The sequence below is a fragment of the Papaver somniferum genome, chromosome 7 (genome assembly GCF_003573695.1).
Source record: "Papaver somniferum cultivar HN1 chromosome 7, ASM357369v1, whole genome shotgun sequence".
In the NCBI taxonomy this organism is placed as follows: Eukaryota; Viridiplantae; Streptophyta; class Magnoliopsida; order Ranunculales; family Papaveraceae; genus Papaver; species Papaver somniferum.
This window is the reverse complement of record NC_039364.1, coordinates 249,868,085-249,884,594: the sequence shown is the minus strand read 5'-3', so window position 1 is coordinate 249,884,594 and position 16,510 is coordinate 249,868,085.

Sequence of the window (16,510 nt, the reverse complement as noted above, 5' to 3'; positions counted from 1 at the left end):
ACCACCACCATCATCTCCACTACACAATCATCCATCACCACATCAATAACTACCACCACCACAACAACTAACAACTGCTACATCCAAAAAGTAAACAATTTACTGTATACTAACATAAAATAAGGAAACCATACAAGTTTTGGAAAAAAAGGAATTAATCATTTACATACATCCTCCACCGTTACCGCCACCAGAACCATCACCGCCGCCGCCACCATCATCATCATTATTTCTCTCTTCATAATCCGATTGACAAAGTGAATGAAACAAATAAACAATAATTCGAAGAAGTTTAACTCGTTATCAGAAATCAAAACCTAAAAATCAGATCTTGATTTCTTTGGATCTGATTTTAAAAAACAATTGTAGAAGAAGAAGGTTTCATCCCTTGTTGTTGATACTTCTAGTTTCAGATCTAAACCAGTTGCCAGCGGCGAAGGTGGTGACGATGGAGATGGTGGTCGTGGGTTTGGTTTGATTTTGAATTGAAGATCTCTCCCTCTCAATCTTAAATCTCTTCTTTCTAAAATCTTTTCTCTGACTTTAAAACGGTGGTGGTTGTGGTTGAGATTTGATTTCTTCCACCACCATTGTCATTATTCAGTCCGGTGGAAAAGAGGTGGAGAAGATGGTGATGGCGAGGTGATGATGAGGAGAAGAGAAAAAGTTTCAGATCTGGAAAAAACTTTAGTAATGAATAGAGGATATTTGTGGGATAATTAATAAAATTAGATTCTTCTTAAAGATGAAGGGATATAAATATTGTTGATAGGGATATTTATGAAGGCTCGTCAAAACCAGGGATATATATTCAATTACCACTCCTTTTTTTCTTGATTTGACTAGTTTAGAGGTGACTCAAAAATATGTGAGTCAACGGTTTGGTCCTATGAGTTAGGGGTATTTTGTTGTCTGACTTAAATGGATCCAAGTCAGGAATTAGGTTTGAGATAAGTAGCGAGTTAAATCTAATTCAAACTAAAATACAAATGGTCCATACTAAGCATCTTTTGGACAATCATAGATTTTTCAATGAGGATTTTCCTTCAAGGCTTTCATGTTAGGAATACAACCTGCATACCAAAGTCGCCAAACATTAAAATTCTATAAAGTCCTCTTTTATGTGAAACAGAAAGAGACCATGTCATCCCCTTTTTACATATCAGCATCATCCACCTCATCGCAAATTTTAAGTCGTAACCCTTTTAAAAACGTTTAAACCTTAACATGATTTTTTGGAACTTACCACATAAAACTACGTAATTCATGTCTTTTAAAAGTTCATGTTGACTTTTCATACCAGAACAGTTTAGATGGTATTGCATGTTACACGGATGCTTCTCCAAGCAAAACTACGTCATAAATAAATAATTCTATCTTTTTTCCGCAGAAAAAACAAATTATGGGAATTGGGATTACATCCATTTTTGAGTTGATTTTGTTAAAAGATGTCTTCCTGCATTGCTAAACACTAAAACTCCATGGACGAAAATCAGTTATTGCCTTATGGCGCAACCACAATTACTATGTGCTATATAGCGAAGCCTATCAGCATTACTATACATGTCATCATGTCATTACGCACATTCTCACACTAATAGGTATCTTTTCATATTCGGTACATCTTTGCGATCAATTAATGCTTGATTTAGTAAAATCGGATGACGATGAAATATAAAGGGGTATATCAAAAATTCACTGAACTATTTTTTTGATCGGTAAAGAAAAGATAACAGGATTATACCACCCTACAAAGCCAAAGGAAAGAAAGCTGGTAACAAACTACCAAGCTAACAAAAAAGAGAAAGAAGGTAAAACTACCAACTAACTAAATATCAAAATAAATCCTACTTTAATGCTTCATAACCTCAATTGAGTTAACATCTTCAAACTCCTTTACAGCTAAAGCCCAAGTGAAAAGACAATAAACTATTTTATTCATAACAGCTCTGACAGTGCATCTTTTGTCAGAGAAGATCCTTGCATTTCTTTCTTTTCATAAGCTCCACATTATTGCAGCTGGAATGAGATTCCAAACAGATGTGATTGCTTTGTTACTGTGAGTCAAACTCCAGGCATGAAGTAAGTGATCAATACTATCTGGCATAATAAAGAACCAATTTATCTGACACATAAAATCTTCCCACACCTTTCTAGCAAAATTGCAGTATAAAAAGAGATGAGTAGAAGTCTCATCTTCATTGCAGAAAAGGCAGTTTTCAGGCACCTCCACTCTTCTTCTTCTTAAGAAATCTCTAGTTGTAAGTCTATTATAAGCCAGCAACCAAAGAAAAAACCCAATCTTGGGAGGACATTTAAGTTTCCATATTAAAGAGAAAATGAGACCTGGCAAAAGAGAAGCATCCTCAAGATTCAATTTATCATACACTGAACTGACTGAGAATTGATGATCTTTGGTAAGAGACCATTGTAGTTCATCTACTTCATTGAGACTGAAACTGAAAGTGTTAAGGTCAGTTGTTAGGAGTCCAAGCTCAGTTCTTACAGCATAATTGTGTCTTCTTGGAAGTTTAAGATCCCAAACTACAGTGTTGCCAAAAACTTTTCCAACGTCGGCAACAGTTAAATTTTTTGTTCTAGAGGCAGCATAAAGATTTGGATAGCATAACTTGATTGGAGACTCATAAATCCAGTTGTCATCCCAGAATCTACAAGTATTCCCATTGTTAACCTTGAATCTGACATACTTTAAGAAAGTAGAGTGATATTTCATAATTGCTCTCCAAACTGATCTTCCATAAGTACAAGTTGGGACTTTTGAAATCCAAAGAGTGTCACCAACACCATATTTTTCAGCCACAACGGCTCTCCAAAGAGCTTTTTCTTCAACAACATATCTCCAGGACTATTTGGTAAGTGAGGGCATGATTCACTTGTTTGATATTTTTGATACCTAAGCCACCAGAAAGCTTTCTTTTGCATAAAGCAGCCCACTTGACCAAATGAATTTTTCTCCTACCTTTATTGTCATGCCACAAAAAGTCCTTCATTATTTTTTCAAGCTTTTTAGCAACTGAAAAAGGCATCTCATACAATGACATATAATAGACTGGCAGGCTTGCTAAGATACTGTTGATCAAAGTAATCTTGCCATCCCTAGAGAGTAAAGGTTTTTTCCAGCCAGCTAATCTTGCAATGAACTTCTCGATGATTTTGTCCCATTTTGAAACACCACCACACTTATCCCCCAAAGGAAGACCAAGATAAGTAGTAGGCAAAGAGCCACTGTAACAGCCCAAGATAGAAGAAAACATAGATAAATCACCCTCAAGACCAACACCAAAGATTTTACTTTTAGCAAAATTGATTTTCAAACCTGTGAGCATCTCAAAAGAAAGGAGAATTAATCTGAGATTTTGAATCTGCTCAACTTCAGCATTTAGAAAAATAAGAGTGTCCTCTGCAAATTTCAAATGACTAATAAGCAAACCATCATCTTTAACTTGAAAACCAGAAATTAATCTTTGTCCTTGAGCTCTCTTGATCATGAATGTTAATGCCTCTCCAACAAGAAGGAAAAGAAAAGGTGAAACTGGATCACCTTGTCTATTCCCTTTTTACTTGTAAAAAATCCAGTTTCACTACCATTAATAAGCACAGAAAACTTCACATACTCAACACAACATCTAATCCAACTTCTCCATTTATCACCAAATCCCATGAGCTTAAAAATTTCACCCAAAAAGTCTCAATTGACATGGTCAAATGCTTTTTCAAAATCAATTTTACAAAGCAAGCCAGGTTTACCACTTCTTATCCTAGAGCCAATCAATTCATTTGCAATCAAGACTCCATCCAAAATCTGTCTTTTCTTAACAAAAGCAGATAGTTGCTGAGAAATTATGTATGGCAGTGTACTCTTAAACCTTTCTGCAAGAATCTTTGGAATGATTTTGTAAACACCATGAATTAAACTGATAGGCCTCAAGTCTTTTATCTCTTCTATAGTATATTTATTTGTGATCAAGGCTATGAAGGTATTCTTCGATCTCCAATCCAAAAAACTTCTTTGATGCAGCTCAGATAAGACTTTTAAGAAATCTTCTTTGATGAAATCCCAGCAAAGAAGATAAAACTTGACTGGAAAACCATCTGGTCCAGGTGCTTTGAATTGTCCTATCATATTGATTGCTGCTAGATACTCTTCTTCTTCAAAATCTTTCTCTAATAAAGTGCTTATATCTTCAGAAATTCTTGTGAAATTCAGGCCTTCCATAGAAACTGTTCTCTCATGTTGATTTTGAAAAATATCTTGAAAATAAGAAACAATACCTTTTTTTATTTCTTCCTCATTGCTGGTGAGATTTCCGCTCACATTGATTGAGCCAATACAACTTCTTCTTCTTCTGTCATTAGCAAGCCTATGAAAATATTTGTGTTGTTTTCAAAATCTTTGACATGAGTGACTCTAGATCTACTTCTTAACTTTTCAGCATTGATGAAAGTGAGTTTGCAATATTCTTGTCTGGCCTTTGATCTTTCCTCCCACTGTAGCTCAGTAAGCCCATTGTTTTCATTTTCAGCTGCATCAAGAGCTACAAAAGTATCCTCCAAATCTTGCAGTCTTCTATCAACATCACCATATTCTACTTTGCTCCACTCCTTTAGCTTTGCTTTGAGAAGTTGTAATTTCTTGCAGACAATATCGCCAGCACTGCCTGAAACAGAAAAAGAACACCACATTTCTTTGGCAAAATTAAGAAAATTGGGATGAGAAAACCAGAAAGACTCACATCGAAAAGGAGGAGGACCATGCTTTAACCCCTGACAAATAAGAGCCAATGGATTATGATCAGAACAAGGCCGTGCTAGTGCTTGTTGTATAACTGGAGGATAAAAAGATTCCCAATCAGGTGAAACAAGGAATCTATCAATTCTGCTTCTAATGCCTTTGAATTGATTATTTGTCCAAGTGTAAGTAGCTCCAACAAGAGGCAGATCGATCAAATGATGCTTTGATATGAATCTGTTAAATCTCTCCATGCCATTAGTAACCTCTCCTCCAGATGATCTTTCATGAGAAAATCTTATTTCATTAAAATCTCCTCCAAGAACCCAAGGGTAATTCCAGAAACACCTTACTTCCTCAATTTCTCTCCAGAAAATTTTGACATCATCAGTATGTGAAGAACAAGGAGCATATAAACCAGTGAACATCCATTCAAAACCATTTGATACATTTTTGCATAAAATTTGTTATTGAGTAAGGTCCCATTAAGTAATCCAAAACTTGAATTTTAGAAGAATCCCATAGACATAAAATACCTCCAGAGCTTCCTTGAGAAGGTGAGTCTATCCACTTTATTGATTTATTACTCCAACATTGCCATAACAGAAGATCATTGCACTCCTGTAATTTGGTTTCCTGTAGAAGCACAATATTTGGTTTCCAATCTCTAATTTTCTTCTTCACAACATCTCTTCTATTTAAGTCATTTAGACCACGAACATTCCAACAAATAATTTTTGGATCCATGAAAAATTAATCAACCAAAAAACCATAGGAAAATAGACCCAATCAAACAAGTTTTTGCCTTCCCATATCAAGGTTAAGAAGATGGATTTTGAAAGTTTTCATCATAGCATCATTAACCTCATCTTGAGTACCATGAAGAAGAATACCCAATTTTGGACATATGACAACCATTTGCAAAAGAACAGATTCAAAGTATTTTTTCAAATTTGGATTTACCTTATGTTTCAGAGTGCTCCATTTCTCCGATGTTTTCCAAAAGAAACTGAAATCTCCAATAACTGTAGAAGGAACAATCTCCGAAGGATGAGAATTTCCGAATGAATCAATGATTTGCAAGTAAGGAATAGAAACATCAGCCTCCAAATAATCATCCACATCTTCTTCTGTTTTTAAAACTGGTAACATAGCCGTTGAAAGTGGTTGCACTTCTGTCGAGATAATAATTGATTTTTCCTCAGAATTTGAATTAGATGAAGTCAGACCTGAAAAAGTGGGGGTCTAACACCACCACCCAATAGTTCGATTAACAATCTGTATGGACTAACTCCGAAATACTTACTAGAGAATCAACTAGACAGTCAGACTCAATCTAGATAAAAGTATCTCAAGGAGTTAATATCTCTCTCTTGTTTTGATTCACTCAAGCTAATAGAAATCAGCGAGTCTATAATCAAACATAAGGAATAACTTGGACGGTACCAAAGACCAATGTCCAAGGATCAATCAATATTAATCAACAACCAAAGGTCGGATTTCCAATTGATTGATTCAAACGCACAACCTGTATTATTTCAATTATATAAAAAAATATAATGCGGAAATAAAAATAACACAGACACCAGAATTTTGTTAACGAGGAAACCGCAAATGCATAAAACCCCTGGGACCTAGTCCAGATTGAATACACACTGTATTAAGCCGCTACAGACACTAGCTTACTCCAAGCTAACTTCGTACTGAACTATAGTTGAACCCCAATCAGTCTCCCACTGATCCAAGGTACAGTTTTACTCCCCACGCCTCTGATCCCAGCAGGATACTGCGCACTTGATTCCCTTAGCTGATCTCAACCACAACTAAGAGTTGCTACGACCCAAAATCGCAGGCTTTAACAATAAACAAATCTGTCTCACACAGACAAGTCTATCAAAGGATCAATCTGTCTCCCACAGAAAAACCCTAAAAATTTTTATTCCGTCTTTTGATAATAATCAAGGTGAACAGGAACCAATTGATAATCCGGTCTTATATTCCCGAAGAACAACCTAGATTAATCAATCACCTCACAACAATCTTAATCGTATGGTAGCGAAACAAGATGTCATGGAATCACAAACGATGAGACGAAGGTGTTTGTGATTACTTTTTATATCTTGCCTATCGGAGAACTCTCACGATCTCAAGCCAATCAATATGATTGTACTGTTATGATAGAAGATGCAAGATCAGATCACACAACTACGATAAAAGTAGTATCGGTCTGGCTTCACAATCCCAATGAAGTCTTTAAGTCGTTAATCTGGTTTTAGAAGAAGAAAACCAAAGGTTAAAGGAGAAACGACTCTAGCACGCAAACTAGTATCACACTTAAGGTGTGGGGATTAGTTTTGGACAATACTAGATGTCTCCTTTATATAGCCTTTCAAATCAGGGTTTTGCCTTAGTTACAAAGCAATCAATATTCACCGTTAGATGAAAACCTTATTTAGATTAAAGCTAATATTTCTCAACCGTTAGATCAAAAACTTAGCTTGTCATACACAAATGACTGTACGCTTCTAGGTTTGTTAACCGAACCCAAATGTGTACACTGTTGGTTCAACAATAGTCTACCCAAAGAGGTTAACCATATGAGTGTTTCATACCAACCATGTTCTTCTTCACCATAACTAGTTCAATTGACTCAAATGAACTAGTTAGGAGAGTTGTTCAATTGCAAGGAAATCTTATATAACTACACAAGACATAATTGAAGCAAAGATGATTTGATTCACTCGAATCGGTTCATGAACTTTAATAGCCATGGTTTGCAAATGCATTCCTTAATCTTTTAAGATTAAGTTCAGAAATCATCTTTAGATATATAACCTTCTCAAGTTCGCGGACTAGGTTCGCGGACTTAAGATACCGGATAGAGTTTACAAACTCCAGCAGAAATTCTCGGGTTCGAGAACTACGCCGGTTCGCGGACTGGGTTCCCGGACTTGGATCATGCAAGTAGTTTGTCAACTCCAGCAGAAATTCTTGGGTTTGAGAACTTCGGCAGTTTGCGGACTTGGCACTTGCCATACTTCTGGTTCTCTTGATCAACAAAGTTCGAAAACTTCGGTTCAAGGAATCCATTGGTTATGTAATTTAAACTCTCATTCCAATCATTGAAACATTCTTAGAGGACGTTATATTGTTACACTATTTCTCGTCAAAGCAATTTTCAATGTGATTGAAACATTCATGACTTTCGTCACTAGGTAAATATAAACTTGGTCGAAGCGAAAAACTTACCAACACATATTTAGAGATATAGATAGGAGAGGTATACTCGGCTCGAATGTGTATGATCTAGTCTATATATATATAGCATACGAATTTTGTCTCAAAGAGTAGGAGATAGAATAGATAGACTTTTGATTGACAGATAAGTTCAAGTCTCCACATACCTTTTTGTCGAGAAGTTCCGCCGGTTCCTTGAGTAGATCTTCTACTTGTATGATGAATCGCCATGAAGTCCTTGAGCTCAACTACACTTACTATCCTAGTCCGAGACTTAGCTATAAGAGACTAGAAATCAAGACTTATAGTTTTGATCAGTAACATTGACAAACATGCTTGAGATAGCAACGCATGCGAGTTTGACCGAGCAGTGCTCTAACAATCTCCCCCTTTGTCAATTTTAGTGACAAAACTATCAATACATATGGAATAAAAAAAAGATAATGAAACTTTAGTAGCTCCTATTCCACATGTCTGATCTTCAACATTCCTCGAAATCTTCGTCACTTCAAAGTACTCCAATGATCCCAAAGGTGGTAAGTTTAGCATCACCGTTGTTGAAGATCCGTAGCTATAACAATGAGAAAGCATCGGTCTCGATCATTGTTATACAGTGTCATAGTATTATTACATAGTGTCAAAGTCCAATTGTATCACAACTTCGACAACAATACTATGGTGATATGTATCACTCCCCCTTAGTCAATACACCATCTCACATGGAAACCACTCCCCCTTACGTAATGATCCGTAAACCATATGTATTTGTAGTGTGAACTATACATTAATTCTCCCCCTTTTTGTCAATAAAATTGGCAAAGGTACGAAAACTAGTGGGATCCTAATGAAATTTCCATAGAGACATTTCATGACCAAAAGCAAGCACATATCAACTTTTTAGATGCCATAATATAGCCGAAGCTAAATGCATTCATCAAGGAGTTTATAAAGATACAAGATAACCCCTATAATATTCCACAGCCGCACTCCCCACAAAGATTTGGCAATTAAGCACAAGTTCAATTAAGAACTCTCCCCCATAAAATGTCATTCCCGAAAGAACAACAAGAGCGACCTTACTTTCATAAGAAAAGAAGGATTTATTTTGACCAAATACACTAAGAAACCTGACAGAAAAATCAACCTACTGAAACAAATGCAGAATTGAAGTAAACACTTACTGGAGTTCCAAACTCAATTGCCAAAATATCGAGATAAGCACAGGGGCAAGAGTCATAGGAACAACTGATGAACCAAAACAACACCAATAGACTGCCGTAAGTGTTGAAATGTAGCAGTGTCTAATGGTTTGGTAAGGATATCAGCCAATTGTTGTTCGGAAGGCACAAATTCCATAGTTATGATACCATTTTCATAGAGATCTCGAATAAAATGATACCTTATATCAATGTGCTTCGTTCTTGAGTGATCAACGGGATTCTCAGTGATTCGAATCGCACTAGAGTTATCATAAAAGATCTTCATTATTCCAGTATCAATTCTATAATCAGCCAACATTTGTTTCATCCATAGAAGTTGAGTACAACATGATCCAGGAGCAATATATTATGCTTCACATGTGGACAGGGATTGTGAATTTTGTTTCTTGCTATGCCAAACCACAAGATTCAGTCCTACGTAGTAGAAACCCCCTGAAGTCCTTTTTCTGTCTTCTACACATCCTGCCCAATCAGCATCTGAATAAGCAGAAAGGTCAGTGTTAGCATCAAGAGTGTATGATAGACCATACCCGACAATGTGATTGACATATCGTATGATTCTTTTTGCAGCTGCAAGATGAGATTCCTTTGGATTAGCCTGAAATCTAGCACAACAACCAACACTAAAAGAAATATCAGGTCTAGTAGCTGTAAGATATAAAAGGCTACCAATAATAGATCGAAACAATTTTTGATCCACTTTTACTCCTTTCTCATCTCTGTGCAGTTTACCAGTAGTGGGCATAGGTGTCAGTTTTGGAGTTGACTTATCCAGACCGAACCTTGAGACAAGATCCTTTGCATATTTTTCTTGGGATAAGTAAATTCCATCCTTATGTTGTTGAATTTGTAATCCTAAGAAGAACTTCAATTCACCAACATTGCTCATTTCAAATTCTTTAGCAAGAGAGACTTGGAAATCCTTTGCAAGTTTATCAGAAGTTGAACCATAGATGATATCATCTACATAGACTTGAGCAATGACAACATCTTTCCCACACCATTTGGTAAACAAAGTTTTATCACCTGCGCCTCTTGAAAAACCTTTCCTAATAAGAGAAGTGGTAAGTTTTTCGAACCAGGCTCTACGTGCTTGTTTTAACCCATGTAATGCCTTTTTGAGCTTAAGAACATGATCTGGGAAATCAGGATTTTCAAAACCCTTAGGTTGAGCGACATAGACTTCCTCCTTTAGAATTCCGTTTAGGAATGCAGATTTTATATCCATTTGGAACAGCTTAACCTTAAGAAAATAAGCATGAGCTAATAATAGTCGAATGGAATCAAGGCGTGCCACAGGAGCAAAGGTTTCGTCAAAGTCGATACCTTCAATCTGTGAATATCCTTGAGCGACAAGTCTGGCTTTATTTCTGACAATTGTGCCAAATTCATCTGACTTATTCTTGAATATCCATTTAGTACCAACAATATTAATATTGGAGGGACAAGGTACAAATTCCCATAAGTCTTGTATTTGAAATTGATTTAACTCTTCATGCATTGCATTCACCCAAAAGGGATCGCTAAGAGCTTCATCAATATTTCTTGGTTTTACTTGTGAAAGATAACACCCAAAATTGCAAATATTTTGAAGTTGTCCTCTTGTCTTAGCTGTAGAATCTCTTCCTCAAATAATATTGTTGGGATCATGATTCCTTTGAACCCAGAGCTGTCGTGGAGGGACACGTTCTTATTCGTCAGGAGTAGCCTGATCAGTGCTCTTCTCCTCGTCACTAGAAATATCAGGATCAGTAACAGTTGGGATAACTTCCACTGAATCTGGGATTTCTTTGACTTTATCCATTGTCTCAGTTGAAGGCAATTCAGCAGGAGGATTATCATGATGAAAATTACTAATATCATCGGTGATAACGTTAGCAGATTCCATCATGACCTGGGTTCTGAGATTAAATACTCGAAAACCACGGCTATCAGAATAGCCAAGGAAGATACCTTCATCACTTTTGGTATCAAATTTCCCTCTCTGTTCTCGATCTTTTAGAACGTAGCACTTACTTCCGAACACTCTGAGATAGTGCAAGTTGGGTTTTATTCCGTACCACAACTCATAAGGAGTGTTTAGGGTTTTAGACCGTAGGTAAACACGGGTGATCAAATTGTATGCTGTAAAGACAGCTTCTCCCCAAAATCTTAATGGTAAGTTTTTGTTATGGAGCATTACCCTGGCCATTTCCTGAATGTTCCTATTTTTTCTTTCTGCAACTCCATTAGCTTGAGGAGTGATGGGTGGTGAGTATTGTTGAATAATCCCCAGTTCGTCACAAAATTCAAACACCTTAGTGTCCTTGAATTCAGTTCCACGGTCGCTTCTAATTTTCTTTAGTTTGCGACCTTGTTCATTCTGGATTCTTTTCACAATAATCTTGAATTCATCAAGGGTTTCATTCTTATGAGATAGGAATGCAACCCAAGTGAACTTGGTGTAATCATCTACCATAACTAAAGCATACTTCTTACCAGCAATCGTGGGTTGTTGAATTGGTCTGAAGAGATCCATATGAATTAAATCAAGTGGAGCTTTAGTGAGAATATCTCGAGATGATTTATGGTGAACTTTCGTTTGTTTACCCTTTTGACAGGCACCACATACACCATCAATCTTTGCATTGATTTTGGGAACGCCTCTAAAAAGTTCTTTGTTAATGATCTTAGTTAGAAGACGATAATTGATGTGACCAAAACGCTCATGCCAAAGATGTGTAGATTCCACCTTAGTCAAGTTGCAACAGTTGCCGAACTGAGTATCCAAAAGATAACAGTTGTTTTTACCACGAGTTCCCTGAAAAATTACTTTTCCAGTTTTGTCTACAATGTCACATCCATTTGCATTGAAGACAACTCGACGGACTTTGTCACAAATTTGACTAATAGAAAGAATATTTGCAGTCATACCTTTTACGTATACTACATCATGGATTTCAGGTACGCCGGGTAGTTTGATCGTCCCCTTCTTGCTTATGTAGCAACAACTTCCATCTCCAAATGTCACCGGTCCTCCTTCATAGTCGTTTGAAGAAACAAACCATGTGAGATCACCTGTCATATGTCTTCTACATCCACTGTCAAGAAACCATTGAAAGGGTGATGTTGATTTTAAAGCAAAAGCTCCCATACTATCAGTACTTTCCTGTTTAGGATTTCTTGTTAGTTTTGTACATCCTTTTAGAGAAGCAACCAGTTGTTTAGTTTTCTTATGAAGATTACTCGCAACTTTCAGGATCTTTTGGAAGGACATACAAGTATGTTGAAAGTGATTGGAGGAATCACAAAACAAACATGGGCCAACACCTTTAAGCTCGTCTGAGCAGTTCTGAGTCATATCAATTTTCACAACATTTGAACGTTGTTTATCATCTTACTTACGACTGTTCTTCATAGAAGAGCAACTGGAGTTATTCAGATCCATCAAAGGAATTTTAATAGATTTCAAATCCTTAAGTATTGCGATTTCTGCAACAAGATCAGAGTTGATCCGGATTTGTTCATCCAACTTTTTCTGGAGATTAACCAGTTTATCAGAGCTTCTTTTACGATTGGTTTTTAATCCTGGTGAAGCATTTCTGGAGACTTTACTGTCCATAGAGTCAGATCGCTACAAACATAGACTTATAAGGTCTTTAAACGTGTTTGCCTGCTCTGATACCAATTGAAAAAGCGGGGGTCTAACAACCACACCCAATATTTCGATTAGCAATCTGTATGGACTAACTCCAATATACTTTTAAGAGAATCAACTAGACAGTCAGACTCAATCTTAATAAAAGTATATCAAAGAGTTATATCTCTCTTTCTCGATTCCATACTTACTTAAGCAAATAGAAATCTGCGAGTCTAATTGAATACGAGAGAAATCACTTAAACGGTACCAAAGACCAATGTTCAAGTATCAATCAATTTCAATCAACAACCAAAGGTTGGATTTCCCAATTGATTGATTCAAATGCACAACCTGTGATATTTCAATTATATAACAAAATATAATGCGGAAAAGAAATAACACAGACACCAGATCTATCCAAAAAAAGGTCATATATAATCATGCTCGGCTGACACATGCATGTGAATCCTAAATATGATCACCCACTAAAATCACACAATTTTATTTCACGGCTAAGAAGGTTGTTGGCCTTTCCATGCAACCAAGATCTCACGCATTGAACACCACCGTTGCTTAAAAATCTTCATTGTCTCTGCCAACTGACTTTCCCGCCTGGCTTTGAAATAATTAATCTTTTTTAGTGCCCCCAAAAATTCTCCTTTTACTTAAGGAATATAGCCAAATAGGCACCCGCCAGATGATCTAGAACTCCAGGGCGACATACATAATATCTATACTAGCCATCTAGTAAGGAGAAGGGGGGAGAGAGAGGGTTGCATCAATCATGTATGCATGCTTAGATGTACTAATTGAAAGAATATAATGATAACACTCCATACTAGCTGCGTTATATCTAACTAGGGGCATCTCCTTGCCCTATTCATCATCACATGATATCCCTTTGATGTAGGCATGTTGCACGGGTTATTGTGTCATGGGTAACAAGTAAGTTTTGAGTCCAATTCCAACTGGTATATATAGGAACTAAATCAACTCGGTCCGAGTCACGCTCTGCAACTCGGCGATCAATTCACCAAATTTTTTTCGCCATTAATGTAATTCATTTAAATTGCATGTTAATTTTTCAAAGAGATCTAGTTACCTTTGAAGAGTTAATGCTTCCTGTTGCTGATTAAAGGGACACCCTTACCCGTAAAACCTTTATTTCAAATTTAAACTTTGATTCCCTCTCCTTTTGTCTTCTTCTTTAACTTTTTTCAGTAACTTTTCTTATGGCTTACAGGTTCTGATTCCATTTGAGCTTTCTTGTCTTGTTTAAGATCTTGGAGTTGTTGTTGCAGACGTTTGTCCCAATTCAGAGAGTTTTCTCGCCCCAATGGATACTTTGAAGAATCCGTCATCTCGATTAAAGTCAGGTCAGAATGAAATTGCAGTTTCCTCTTCTTGTTGGATGAAATTTGTCAAAACGGTTATGAACGATGGTATACGTTTCAATCCAATTCAAACACGTAGTAGGATGAGAATCTTAAAACCCCCTATAAATTCCATGAATAACGAACTGATTCTAATCATCAACTACCTCTGCATTTTAAATCTTCTACTTGTCTACTCACTCATGGATTCAGAAGATGTTAATAACCTAGCAAACCAATTTGATGGTGCTTCAATTGATTCGGGGGAAGACATCAGGCATGTCATCAATATTGCTCAAATTGATCCAAACCTTGTTCTCCAGAAAAATGGTACCAACATTATTGGAAAAGTCATTACCCAGGAAACAATGAGCAGATGTTTTGTTGAAAAACAACTGAAATTGATGTGGGGAAACAATATTGGCAACTATGAGCTCAGGAAGAAAAGTAAAAATATATTCACTGTCACCTTTGAATCCAAGGAAGACTGGAGCTGGGTTCTCTCTGAGGCTCCCTGGTGTATTGATGGGTATCTATGGATCATAAAACCATGGAACCCAACTCAAAACTTCAGGGATATGACTTTTGACAAACAACAATTCTGGGTCATTTTCAAAGACCTCCCTGAAGAGTTTATGAATGTGTATGTGGCTAATGAAATGGGGAAGATGCTTGGAGAAGTCAAAGAGCTTGATCCTGAAGATGCTAAGCCAGTTGACTCCAATGATGTAGGAGCCTTGATTGAAATTGACATCTGCAAATCACTCATTAGAGGTGTTCTGTCTCTAAATGCAGCAGATTGCACTCAGTGGATAACTTATTATTACCAGAAGCAGCCACATCAACTCTGTCCAGCATGCTTCATTATTGACCACAACAAGGATGAGTGCAGAGACAAAGCAAAAAATGTGAGATATTTATCTCAGAAAATTGTCAGGTTCCTTGACAGAATTTCTTATGATATGACAAGGAATGAATATTGGAACATTGAGGATGCACCAACAAGAATCTCCCCAAAGAAAAATAACAAAAACAGAAGAGCTAATATGGTGCTGTTTGTCAGACCTGAAGATGGAAAATACTGCCATTCTGTGTACCATGAACCAGAGCAAGTGGATGAGAACTCAAATGTTGCTTCCCATAGAGACAGAGGTCAAGGAAGTAAGAGTGGAATTTTTAGAAGGTTCAAAAGAACAAGAGAAGGTGAAACTTCAAGGGTTAGCTCCAACCAGATGACTGAGAGATATGAAGAAGGGGAATCTAGCCAGCATCAAATGCATAATGATCCTCTGATGGAAGTTCAAGATGCTGGGGATTGGGACAAATATATCAACAACAACCAAGGTGCTGCAGCAGGACAAGGAAGCTCAATGGTAAATTTCCTAAACCATCTTTATTTAAAGTCTCAGATTAATACCCAATTCTTTAGTAAAGTCTGCTTCTCTACAAAACCAAATATGAAAATCTTAGCTTGGAACATTCAAGGGCTAGGAAACAAACTCTCTAGAGACCATCTAAAAAATTGCATTTTCAATTACAACCCAGGCATAATTTTTCTATCTGAAACAAAGTCAACAATTGAAAAAGCTTCATCTATTTTAAAACAAATGAAGTACCCCAATGTTTGGTGCAATGAGGATATAATTAGAGTGGGTGGTCTAGCTTTACTGCGGAAAGATGGCATGAACCTGAAATTTATTCATAGCTCTAAATTTATGGTGAATGTTATTATTACTAATCCTGAAGCTAACAAAGAATGGTTCTTAACATGTTTTTATAGCTCCACTTATGATAATGATAGACAGGTTCAATGGAGCTTCATACAAGAAATGGGAAGAAATATGAGTATGCCTTGGGTTATCATGGGTGATTTCAACTCAACATTATACCACTATGAAAGACAAAGCTATTCCATTAACCCTACTCAATCCCACCCCATAGTTGTTAACACTATTACTTCTTTAAGCCTCATGGATATACCATTCACAGGATGCCCTTTCACTTGGTCAAACCATAGAGATCAACTGAATCAAGTCAGAACTAGACTGGACAGAGCTGTTTGCCTTCCCAAATGGATGAACCTTCACCCAAATGCCACTCTAAAAAATCTCATACCCTCTGGCTCTGATCATGCTCCAATTCTTTTAATCACTAACCCACAATCTGAAAAACTGAGCAAACCTTACAGATTTTATGAACATTGGTTAGCAAATAAAACTTGTAAGGAAGAGATCAAGAGAAGTTGGAGTAGTAATGCTCAAGGAACTAAAGCTTTCAAATTCACCAGCAAGGTCAGATCTGTCAAGAAAGG